Source organism: Talpa europaea, assembly GCF_964194135.1.
Source record: "Talpa europaea genome assembly, chromosome: 15".
NCBI classification, from domain to species: domain Eukaryota; kingdom Metazoa; phylum Chordata; class Mammalia; order Eulipotyphla; family Talpidae; genus Talpa; species Talpa europaea.
The window spans coordinates 68,950,845-68,963,545 of record NC_140083.1 but is presented as its reverse complement, the minus strand read 5'-3'; positions in this window follow the sequence as shown (position 1 = coordinate 68,963,545).

The following is a 12,701-nucleotide window of genomic DNA, read 5'->3' as shown; positions in this document are numbered from 1 at the left end:
ATTACTCAGCATTCAAAAAAGATAAACACATGCAATTTGCAGCAACATGGATGGAGCTGGAAGGGATCATGCTCAGTGAAATAAGGCAGGAAGAAAAAGAAAAATACTGGATGGTCTCACTCGTAGCAGGAATCTAGAAAATTTAAATAAGGGACCAGGAAAAGAATAACTATAAGAAAGAAAATATCAAAATCAACAAACAACTATGAACCAGAGACACTGTATGGGGGCTAGAGGGTGGGGAAAGGAGGGATTGTGGTCAAAATAAGGGGGTTGTAATTGCATGGGGAATATAAAAATAAAATTTAAAAAAATACAAAAAAAAATTGTGTCCGTAATCAAATGTGTCCAATGAATAATTTTGCAGAGGGTGTCTAGAAACAACACTTGCATTTCTTTTTTTTTTTAAGATTTATTTATTTACTTATATAAGCATTGGGTACAGTCAGAAGAGCGGGAGGGTGAGAGAATTCACCAGAGTCAGAGTGGGCAACAGAACAGGCAGACCGACAAAATACACTGCTGAGGAGAGCAGCGGGCGTGGCAGGAGAGGTCTGTTGCACCATGTGGGACCCTCGCCAGTGGCTGGGGATCAAACTGGCACTGTAGAGGCTGCGGGCAGCTTCACAGCCCAGCGCTCAACCACTGCGCCACCAGGGAAGGCCCAACACTTGCATTTCTATTTTAACAGGAAGGAAAGTAGCAGTAGCATTAGCCATGACTATAACAGATTCTTTAAGTGGTGAAATAAAATTAATAAGACATAATTTTCATTTAGAATAACTCAAATTTAAGTAAGAGAAATACATATGATAGCAATAATGAGGATGGGTTCAAAGCAGGGGGTGAAAAGAAAGACGTGATTATATTAACTGGAAAACAAGTATGAATAGTCAGAAAACTCTTCTTTGTGAGATGGTTAAATCATGTCCTAAAATATGAGAAAGACTTTGCTGAAAGAAAAAAAGATAAAGGGATTTAAGGGATAAGGAAGAACACACACATACACACACACACACAAGGAATTAAAGAAGCATCTCCAGTCTTCTAAGGAGATATTTACTTTCTTCAGTCAACAAGAATAAATAGGCTTCTTTCCATTTCTAGGGTATGTCAACCTCTCATACCTACTATTCCTTCTGTATTGAAGATCTGGATCTCTCATGTATCTTTAATGGAAATTTAAATAATGAAACCCTCCTTTAAAAAAGTTTGGCAGTTTTTAAAAAAAATATTAAATAAAATTTTTTTTAATATTAAGATAAATGGTAACATGTTGATTCATGACTTATACATGAATGGGTAAACAAGCAATAGAATAAATACTACTTGATAATTAAAAAGGAATGAGCTATACACTGTTTACAATAGCTAAGCTTTGGAAACAACCCAAATGCCCAAAAATAGATGACTGGATCAAGAAGATGTGGTACATATATACCATGGAATATTACTCAGCATTCAAAAAAGATAAACACATGCAATTTGCAGCAACATGGATGGCGCTGGAAGGGATCATGCTCAGTGAAATAAGCCAAAAAGAAAAAGAAAAATACCGGATGGTCTCACTCATAGCAGGAATCTAGAAAACTTAAATAAGGGATCAGGAAAATGAATAACTACAAGAAAGTGAAAATCAAAATCAACAAAAAACTATGAACCAGAGACACTTTGTGGGGGGTGGGGGGCGGGAGGGGAAGGATTGGGGTCAGAATGGGGCGTTTGCAATTGTATGGGGGAATATAAAAATAAAATTTATAAAAAAAAAAAAAGGAATGAGCTATTGATGGATGCTACAACAGAAACTAAATTTATACTTATTGATTTTATTTATATGGAATTCAGAATATACAAGGTAATTGGTTGTGACTAGAAGCAGTAGTTGCTTTAGGGATAGATTGAAAGGTCTGGAAAGGAGGGATTACAATAGGTGGTGATTATGAAGAAATCTTTGGGGATAATGGATATGTTGATTGTCTTAATTATGTTGATGTTTTCACAAGTAGACACATATATCAAAACTAAAAAAAATTGAACACTTGAGGTATGAGCTGCTTAGTCTCTATCAATTATGCCTCAACACCATGATCAAGTGGGATTCATCCCAGGGGCACAAGGATGGTTCAACATACGAAAATCAAAAATCAATAAGTGTAATCCAACACATCAACAACAACAACAACAAAAAACATACGATCTTATCAATAGATGCAGGGAAAGCATTCGACAAAGTCCAACATCCAATTATGATGAAGGCCCTTGAAATTCTTGGGATAGAAGGAGCATAACTGAACATGGTAAAAGCCATATATGACAAACCCACTGCCAATATTATTCTCAATGGCGAAGGGCTGAAGGCCTTTCCTTTAAGATCAGGAACAAGACAAGGATGTCCTCTCTCACCACTGCTCTTCAATATAATATTGGAGGTCCTAGCCAGAGCAATAAGACAAGAGAAAGACATACAAGGAATCCAAATAGGGAAAGAAGAAGTAAAACTGTCACTGTTTGCAGACAATATGATAATATACATAGAGACCCTAAAAACTCCACAGAAAAACTACTCAAAATAATCAACCAGTTCAGTAAAGTAGCAGGATACAAAATCAACACACAAAAATCAGTAGCCTTCCTATACACAAACAATCAATCTGAAGAAGAAATCAAGAAAACCATCCCTTTTATAATTGAAACAAAAAAAATCAAATACTTGGGAACAAACCTAACAAAAGAGGTGAAAGTCCTATACAAAGAAAATTATAAAACACTGTTAAAAGAAATTGAAGAAGACACAAAGAAATGGAAAGACAGCCCCAGCTCATGGATTGGAAGAATTAACATTATTAAAATGGCCATCCTTCCAAAAGCAATATACAGATTCAATGCTATTCCAATAAAAATCTCAATGACATTCTTCAAAAAAAATAGAACAAATACTGATGAAATTCATATGGAACCACAAAAAAAACCATGAATAGCCAAAGCCCTACTGATGAAAACAGAGGAGAAAGGAGGTATCACACTTCCAAACTTCAAGCTATACTACAAAGCCATAATAATTAAAACAGTTTGGTATTGGAACAAAAATAGACACACAGACCAATGGAAACAAATAGAGAGCCCAGAAATAAAGCCACACTTATATGAACAACTAATCTTTGACAAAGGAGCAAAGAATATGCAATGGAACATGGACAGTTTGTTCAATAAATGGTGCTGGGAAAACTGCACCTCCATATGCAAGAAAATGAGACTAGACCACTACCTCTCACTGTGCACAAAAATCAACTCAAAATGGATAAAAGAACTGGACATAAGACCTGAAACCATAACATATATAGAAAAAAATAAAGGGAAAACACTATAAGACACACATCGTAATAACATCTTTTAAGACTCATCACCCAAAGCAGAGATAGTGAAGACAAAGATAAACACCTGGGATTACAACAAACTGAAGAGCTTCTGTACAGCCAAAGAGACATTAACCAAAACAGAGACACCTCACTGATGGGGAAAAATCTTTGTACTTCATTCAACTGATAAGGGATTAATCACGAAGATATACATACAAAGAACTCACACGGCTCAACAAAAGCAAAATAAACAATCCAGTCAAGAAATGGGCAGAAGAACTTAAAAGACATTTCTCCAAAGAGGAAATGCAAATGGCCAACAGGCATATGAAAAAAATGTTCAACATCCCTTATAATCAGGGAAATGCAAATCAAAACCACACTGAGATACCACCTTACACTAGTAAGAATGGCATATATCAAAAAACAAGCAACAACAAATGTTGGCGAGGATGTGGTCAAAAAGGAACTCTCCTTAATTGCTGGTGGGAGTGCAAACTGGTCCAACCACTATGGAAAGCTGTCTGGAGGTTCCTCAGTCTACTAAATATGGAGATACCATATGACCCAGCAATTCCACTCCTAGGTATCTACCCAAAGGACACAAAAACACTGATTCAAAAGAACACCTGTACCCCTATGTTTATTGCAGCAATATTTACAATAGGTAAAACCTGGAAATAACACAAATGCCCCAAAATAGATGACTGTATCAAGAAGATGTGGTATATATTCACAATGGACAATAGTATTCAGCAATCAAAAAAGATAAACTCGGGCCTCCCCGGTGGCACAGCGGTTGAGCGCTGGGTTGCGAAGCTGCCCGCGGCCTCTGCGGCGCCGGTTCGATCCCCGGCTGTTCCCCGGCCACCGGAGGAGGGTCCCACATGGCGCGCAGACCTCTCCTGCCGCCCGCTGCTCCCCTCAGCAGTGTACTTCGGTCCTTCTGCCTGCTCTGCTCCCCGCTCTGGCTCTGGTGAATTCTCTCACCCTCCCGCGCTTCTGACTGTACCCAGTGCTTGTATAAACAAAACAAACAAACAAATAAGTAAATAAAAACATGCAAAAAAAAAAATAAATAAATAAATAAAAGATAAACTCATGCCATTCACAACAACTTGGATGGAGCTAGAAGGAATCATGCTCAGTGAAATAAGCCAGAAGGAAAAAGAAAAATATCGAATGGTTTCACTTATAACAGGAATATAGGGGAATCAAATAAAACATCAGTGTAAAAAAAAATAACAGTACAAAACACAACAAAGCAAAAACAGGCAATTACAAATCAGAGGAAGAGGAGGAGGAGGGAGAGGAAGGAGAGGAGGAAGAGGCATCAGAGGGAGGGAGGAGAACAGGAGATGGTGGTGCTGGTGCACAGATGCCTTGGGGAAGGAAATTCTATGGGGACTCAACCGAGGGGGTGGGGAGAAGCAAATATTGTTTAAAAAAATTAAAATTAAAAAAATACTTTGATAGGAAATCTATGACATTTTTATATAGGTCTGTGCACGGCATGTGAAAGAAGGAAGAGGAAAACAGAAGGAAGGTGGTACCAGATTTGGGGACTTGTCTTGGATTTTGGAACATATTTTAGCCTTGTCAGTGAAGTTATTGTGCCCATAGTCCCATTCATTTTACTGTAATCACCTAGGGTTTTATAATAAAATGATCTTCTGTATTGCTGTGCTGAAAGTAATGCCTTTGCCTTACTTAGCTTTCCATTGCCCAATTGTAGAGAATATCAGTGTTTTCCTAATGTGCCTAAGATACAGTCTCTATAATGTTGAGCAAGTTCAAGTTGAACTTTTCCTTCTTTTAAAGGCTCAACCAATCAAAGAGTAAGGAGTTATACTATCTAGTCTTCTGCTGTAGTTGATGAAGAATGACCATCTAGATCTAATTATCTTCGTGATAGAGTGCCAGGACTCCCTTGGTAAAAACTATTATTATATTCAACTACTATTTTTCAACTATTATTTTTCAGTCTCTCTGGAAAGTTCTTCATTCCTCATATCTGATTTCCTCCCTCAAAACTCCAGGTACAATGCCCTCTGACTCCTTGATGCTCTTGACTTTAACTCAATATTATCATTTTTCCTTAGATTATTTCTTCTTAATATTTAGCATATCTAGTAAAAATTCTAGATACACATTTGCAAACTCATCACTTACACTGAACCTGTAAAGTATGCTTGCTCATATAAAAGATTTATTGCAGGCTGCATATTCACTAAAAGTTGAATTTGATTTCATCATGCTCTAATGCACTCCCCCCAACTCCCCTCCCTGGTTCCAGTAACTGGACTTCTGCTTTGTTCTGCCTTATGAAAGTGCCATCTATCAATTCCAGTATTCTGTTACATATGATCTACTTTTGCAGCACTTACCATCTTGAGTTCCTCTCTAAATCAATGCCTACTTTAAGACTGGGGGTATTGCCTTCAACAGAAATTTATGGGACAGGGGTAAGATTCTGTCTTCCTGCTGTTGATCACCAGCCACAGAGTGGATAGTTTTCTCTTTGCTCCCACAATTGCTATGGCTGTTATCTAATATCATAATTTCATGATTATCACAACTGGTCTAGAATACTCCCATATTGAGTATAAATCATTTTTTCTTTACCAAGGAGCATTATAAATACCCCAACATATTTATGGTCCCTTGAAAACTATTGTTTGTTTAATCTTTCACTTGCTCTTTGAGCTAGTCAGAACAGTTGGATTCTATGTACACAAAAGCTACTGAATACACATTATAGTTAACTCCACACTGATCTTCTTTCTTATTTTTGATATTTTCCTGCTCTTTCTCCATGTGTCCTGTACATAAAGTCTTTGCTCTAAATCAAGACTCTGATCGTCTTTCTGGATTTCAAATTAGTACTTGACATCCTCCGCATTTGGTATTTGAATTTCCCAATGTTCTTCAGCATAGAATTACACCTCCAGCTTTTCCCTTTCAAGAATTTTTTGTGAGAAAACAGTGTATATTCACTATTTTCTTTTCCTTTCACCCAACTGAACTCAGTATGTATGATTTCTATTTCATATTTTATATTTTTTGCATTTAACAAAACATTTAAATGTTTACTGTTGTCAAGTACTCTGATAATTTCTTGGGATTCATTAGGGGTTAATTTATCCAGGGTTTCTCATCTCTAGGAGCATACAGTCTAGGAGGAATTATAGACATAAACATAAGTTAATAAATGTTCTATGTCATATAGAAAGCAAGAACATAGCAAGTGGACTTAACCTCTTGTAACAAATTCTACAGGATTTGTAAGACATCCAGGAGGATGTGTTCTTTATGTTGAGATCTGAAGGTGTCTGAGTTATAGCAAGAGAACAGAAGATTGTCCAGGCAGAAGGGAAAGCGTGTTTGGAGTCCATGAAGTAAGAAATAGACTGTGCATTGCAAGAATTACAAATTCAGTATGGTTGCAACATACAAACTGAAGATGAGGAGTTCAGAATCCAGACAGAGACAGAGCCACAGAACACTTAAAGTCACGTTAAGAGTTTTTCTTTATGGGGATAAAGGGAATCCTGAATGCTAGCAAATAGCATTGTGATATGGTCAAATTTCTGTTTTTGAGAGTTTGTAAGAGAGTAAAAGGTTTTGTAATAATGTCAGAGAGATGACTCTTAAAGCGTTCAATGAGAAATAACATATGGTAGGGATGATGGGATGTTGAGATGGGTCCACTGGTGTTTAATTTTTACTAGAAATAAATGATACTAAATAAATAAGGTGTGTACATATGCCAATAATGAAAATATACCACCACTCCCAGATTGTCATTGATTCAGTATGGCTGCTTGAGATTCAAGAATAGAGGAAGAAGAAAACAAGCGGTTATGGTCAAAATATACTCTGCCTGTATAAAAAACTAACTTTTGGTGATTGATAATGAATGTATAAGAGAACTCAAGATCATAGATTAAATAACTGATGCGGTTATCATTAATTACGTAAGGGACATCAGAGGAAAGGTAAATTTGGAATGAAAGACAGTGAGTTAAAATTGGGCATGTCCTCTCAGCCTGTCCGTGTGGCCTCTGGAGGACAGGCCTGGACTTCCCTCCAGATATGCCCAAGTTCATGAGCATGAATGGCCTGAGGAGGCTTGTGGACTCTAAGTCAGGGTAAATCTGGAGATGATGGAGCTTAAAAAACAACTAGAATGTGGGCCTTCCTGGTGGTGCAAGGGTTTAAGCACCGCACAATGAAGCAATTCGCAAGCTCTGCAGCAGGAATTCATCCCCAGCCCGCCAGAGAGCAACCCACATGGCACAGCCCACCTGTCCTGTCTCGTCGCTGCTCCCCTTAGCAGTGTATTTCAGTCAGTCTGCCTGTTCTGCTCCCCACTCTGTCTCTGGCGAATCCTCTCACCCCCCCACACCTCTGCCCTGTACCCCAGATCTTGTATGCATAAATAAATAAATCTTTAAAAAAAAAAACTAGAAAGTGATGGAGCTTTAAAAAGTATACTTTTGTTTCAGAAAGTCTTTAAATATTTAATATTAAATTGTATCTGAGGCATTGATAATAAGTTTGAGATTCGAATATAACCTGAGACCTGAAAGGAGAAAAAGTGACCCCTTCTTCCTTACCAGTTCCTTTCCCCTGCCTGGTCGGAGTTGACCATTCGCCCTAGGATGATCAGGGCTAGCGCACGTGGTCTGCATCAGATTTACCCTTCTACACACTATCTCTAGGGTGAGAACCTTGCTCTGAGTCAAAGCTGGTTGCAGAGAATCTGCAGTCACATCTGAGCTTTTGGCTCTCCTTTGCCCAGCTTTGGAGCTAGGCCAGAAAATCAGGATTCTGCTCTTTGTTTCTTTCCATGGGAATCGTTGTGGATTCCTAGCCAGAACAAGCTATTGTCTCTTCCAGGCACACAGACCTGTCCTTTGAAAGCCGTTGATTGGCTGGACATGCTTCAGCAACTTTTTTTATGCTACCATGTCATCATTAAGGCCATAACATCTATTGTGATTGGCACCTATTGTTTGATTCTATTTCTTTTTTAGAAATCCTTCCTGAAAACTAAGGTCTGGGAATATTTTATTCCTTGCATACCTGCCATACCTCAAGCTGAGGATGCTCTGGGCCTTCTCCTATTTGTCCCCACAGAGTCCTACTCTAGGCTATCAGTGCCTAATGTGAAGTAAGCTTTTTGCTTCTACAGAACACAAATCACTAACCTTCTGACGTGGTTTCTTATTTTATTTTATTTTATTTTATGTTATGTTATATATATTTTACACCATTCCCCCCATTTTGATTTTTTTTTCTTCCCTTCTAATATGCTGTGGGTCACAATGGAACCTGTAAATAACTAACATGTTATCTGTCTGGTCCCAGGGGTACCTGCACCTCTTTTTGAGCATGAAAATAATTTACGATTGGACACGTCTCCTTTGAATATCGGGTCCTGGGACTCGGGGTATTTAAGATAATAAAACTCCCTATTCATCCCCTGCCACAAAAAAATGTCCCCTTATTTATCACGTCAAGTTTCTCAGCCTGACCCTTCCCCCAGAGCTCTCAGCATAGTGTCTGTTTTAGAAGACCCATTTGCACAGGTTTTCAGTAACTTGGATGCTCTATTGTCTTTTTTTAAGAAAGGACTGAAACACACTCCTGCTTTGTGAACCCCCTTCCTGCCTGCATGTGTTTGTGTGGTTCCCCAATACCAAGAGCTATGCTCTTGAGACAGACACTCTGTAAGTCCTTGGATAACAAGTCATCATGCAGACTTCAGGTTGCTCTGAATAAAACGTGAATTAATGTTTTTATTAACAAAATAAGAAAATTGGGCTTTTGCCATTTGAAGACATCCAAGAGGGGACACTAAGAAAACAATATATATGCATTAAAAATCTTGGAGTAGAAATCTGGACCTGAGATAAAAGTAAGGGAGCCATCAATGTGGGTGGTGATTGAAGATAGAAATCCAACAGGCCACTTAGGGCTCCCCAGTGGTGCAGCGGGTTGAGCGCCAAGCTATGAAGCTGTCTATAGCCTCTGCAGCGCAGGTTCGATTCCCGGCCAGCCAGGGAGAAACCCACATGGCGCGGCAGACCTTTCCTGCCTCACCAGACCTCTCCTGCACCTGCTGCTCCCCTCAGCAGTGTCTTTGGTGCATCTCCTGTTCCACAACTCGCTCTGCCTCTAGTGAATTCTCTCACCCTCCTGCGCCTCTGACATGTACCCCAGTTCTTGTATAAATAAATAAATCTTTTTTAAAAAAACAAAAACAAAACAAAAGGCCACTTACCAGAAGAGCATGGATAATGGTGAGTGTCAGGAAACTCCTGCATGGAATAGTTGGATAGAGAAGACAAAGTTTTCAGGAGAAACAGAGAAGGAATGCTAGGATAGATGTGAGAAAGCTGTCCCCATAACCAATAATAAGAAAAAAAAAAACTGGAAGCACAAAAAGAGAATAGTCTATGAGTTCAATGATGCTGACAGATCAAATAAGGAGGGGACTGAAAAGTCTTTTGGATTTGTCGTGCAGAGGTCAATAATAAATTTGGTGAGAAGTTTCAGTGAATTGTTTTTCAGTGAAACAAGAGTAAGTGACATAGCTCAGATAGTGGTGAGCTATGAGGGAACTGTGGATGCAGGTTGAAATTCAGGTCATTATTTTAAATGGATCCTCTCTTCTCAGCTGACTCATTTTTTCCTCAGTGATCACATCCAAGGAAGATGAACTAGATGGAACCAGGAGCAGATCAAAACACAGCCTCTGTCTCTCTGGGTCACTCAGTCAGAACTTCCCCATCTTTGTGTAACAATTGATTGTTGTAATAACTCCAGAAGCAATTAAACTGCAATCTAACTGAGAAAGGGCAACTTCCCATTTTTTCCATCCCACTAAAAACTACTCCATATGTCAGTGATTTTTAATTTTTCTTTTAGCTGAGAGCACAACACTTCACAGGTAAAAATGGGGACCCACCCATATCTTATGTCACCTAGCAGATGCCTGTACTTGCTGTGTCAGCACATGCTCAACACACACACACACACACACACACACACACACACACACCACTATAGGCTGGGCAGGGACATCACACCATTGTGGTTTCCTGGCTACTACAGGATGGGCCCGGGGCCCGGGGGTGGCTGCAGCCTCTAGGCCAGGGAACAGGCTGGTTAACCAAAGCTTCTCCTGTCCCAAATTCATCACACTGATAACTGACAGAACTGACTTGGCCATCTGGGTGGACTTGCCCTCAATATGCACCCCACAGGGGTACAGTCAGAAGCTGAGGGGCAATGTTGACTAAATGGCCCTAGGGAAGAGGGCATCAACTTCCCACATATCTGTTGGACTCAGGGGCCCAGAAAACCTGAGGTCTAGAGTTCTTTTTTAATCAACAATTTGAGTCTGAGCCAGGCCTGCTCAGAGACATTCCTGCCCCCCAGGGCAGATGAGGCAAAGGAGGAAGTAGAGGGGAAGTGTTTTGAGGAGCACTGAGTTGTTTCCCAGCTGCCAGAATTCAAGGGTTGGACTGACTGGGCAGCCTGGGCTTTGGCCTGGGAGTCTTTTTTAAATCCCCTGCCTAGGGATTCCCTGGTGGCTCAGGCAGTTGAGCACCGCACTGTGAAGCTGTCCACAGCCTCTGCAGTGCCAGTTCAATCCCGGCCGGTGAGAATCTCACATGGCGAAGCAGACCTCTCCTGTCTCGCCCGCTGCTCCCTCTCCCCTCAGCAGTGTATTTCGTCAGTTTTCCTGTTCTGTTCCCCACTCTGTCTCTGGTGAATCCTCTCACACTCCTGGGTGTCTGACCTGTATCCTGGTTCTTGTATAAATAAATAAATCTTAAAAAATAAATAAATAAATGAAATAAATCCCCTGCCTTTCAGAAGGGGGAGACAACAGGCTGGAGTGGGCCTGCTCCAGGCCTTGATCTCCAGACCTTTCTGCACAGAACTGGCTTTTGTTATATGCTCAGAGAAAATCCACTCTCTGGCCTCCAGCTCCCCACATACGACAGTGGGAAAGAAGCCTGGTTGAATTCCAGCTATGAAACCATCCTCAGGACCAGCCTAAGACATCCCCAATCCACTTATACCCCATTCTCCCCAAACTAGACCATATAGCTCCCCACCGATCACCACTAGCACCTCCATTCTTTTGACTGACCCAGGACCCAAACTTTTTCCCCCTTTTTTAATTAATTCAGTGAACACAAAATATCTTTCCGTTTCTTTCTTTATATATATTTATATAGAGAGAGACATGTTTTATTTATTTATTTGTTTGTTTGTTTGTTTGTTTATACATGCACTGGGTACAGTCAGAAGCACGGGAGGGTGAGAGAATTCACCAGAGCCAGAGTGGGGAGCAGAGCAGGCAGAAGGACCGAAGTACACTGCTGAGGGGAGCAGCGGGCGGCAGGAGAGGTCTGCGTGCCATGTGGCACCCTCCTCCGGTGGCCAGGGAGCAGCCGGGGATCGAACCGGTGCCGCAGAGGCTTCGGGCAGCTTCGCAACCCAGCGCTCAACCGCTGTGCCACCGGGGAGGCCCTCTTTTTTTTTTTTTTAAAGATCCATCCATACAAGCATTGGGTACAGTCAGAAGCACGGGAGGGTGAGAGGATTCACCAGAGCCAGAGTGGGGAACAGAAAAGACAGACTGACAAAACACACTGTTGAGGGGAGCAGCGGGCAGCAGGAGAGGTCTGCGCACCATGTGGGACCCTTGCCTGGCAGCCGGGGATCAAACTGGCGCTGCAGAGGCCGCAGGCAGCCTCTCTCAGCCCAGCGCTCAACCGCTGCGCCACCAGGGGAGACCCTCTTTCTGTTTCTTGATGTATTGCTCTACATATTTTAAGAGTGTCTTATGGTTTTTCTTGTGTAACTCCTTCACCTCCTTAGTTAATACTAAGCTTATAACATTGTTAAAAGAAATAAAAGAAAACACAAAGAAATGGAAAGCCACTGCCTGCTCATGGATTGGCAGAATTAACATTATCAAAATGGGCATCCTACTGAAAATAATTTACAGACTCAATGCAATTCCAATAAAAATCTCAATGGCATTCTTCAAAGAAATAGAACAAACAATGCTAAAATTCATATGGAATCACAAAAAAACCTTGATTAACCAAAATTTCCTGACTAAAAAAGAGAATGGATGTATCACACTCTCAGACTTCAAGCTATACTACAAAGCCATGATAATTAAAACAGTATGGTACTAGAACAAAAACAAAGACCAATGGAATCAAATTGAAAACCCAGAATAAAGCCACACATATATGGACAACTGTGCCTATGCTAAAGGACAAAGAATATGCAATGGAACAAGGACAGTCT